General features: G+C 31.3%; 1 protein-coding gene across 8 annotated transcripts in view; it reads right to left on the minus strand.

The window, feature by feature from the left end:
* Nucleotides 1–694, minus strand: part of TACC2 (transforming, acidic coiled-coil containing protein 2) — a 149,317-nt gene that overhangs the window by 134,897 nt on the left and 13,726 nt on the right. The window contains exon 1 of one of the 8 annotated variants that reach the window (XM_009325884.1): nt 550–687. The exons of the other annotated variants lie outside the window; for them this stretch is intronic. The gene's annotated coding sequence lies outside the window, so the exon portion shown is untranslated. Of the gene's footprint in view, nt 1–549; nt 688–694 lie in introns of those variants that run through there. 8 annotated transcript variants of the gene reach the window in all.

Genomic DNA, 694 nt, shown 5'->3' on the forward strand with positions numbered 1-694 from the left:
CTTTCCCTAGAGTATGAAATTTCACAATTGTCACACAATTCTCACATTACCATCTGCTTAATAATGAAGATAAATGTCATAAACAGGGAATAAAGTCGTTATAGATTCTGCAATAATGAGACAAGTGATAATAATGCATGAATTACATTGCAGAGTAACTAAGATAATTTTTCAGATTACAATGTTATTGTAATCCTTTTTACATACCTTATTTGTAAAACATTTTCTCAGTGCACAAGAATTACTTAGATTGCAAACTACAAGCACTTTATCATATGTATAGAATTTCAAATAAACATTAAAAACATGCTGAAAATCCATTCATTAAATAAACATAGGTTAACCAAAAGATAATCTTTCTCATCTTTCTATAATATCTTTTACAATTTACATGTCATTATTAAAATTATTTTAACACCACATATCTCAAAAATTGCTCACTCGTACCAAATTGGTCTGATCAGCCCATAGAGATTTCTGTATTCATACAATAAAACAACTGCTTTCCTGAAGGCAAGCGAGCGAGAGAATGTTTAAGTTTACACTTACATTCCAGGATTAATCTGGCAGCTTTGGATTCACTGACACTTTTAGAGCATGTCTTCAAACCATTCCTTCCATCTTCACCTCACAAGTTTTCACCTTATTTTCCTCCTACTTCTCCTCAGACTGACATGAAATGTAGGCTTTCTTT

This window comes from Pygoscelis adeliae, unplaced genomic scaffold (assembly GCF_000699105.1).
Source record: "Pygoscelis adeliae isolate BGI_AS28 unplaced genomic scaffold, ASM69910v1 Scaffold4, whole genome shotgun sequence".
Lineage (NCBI taxonomy): Eukaryota > Metazoa > Chordata > Aves > Sphenisciformes > Spheniscidae > Pygoscelis > Pygoscelis adeliae.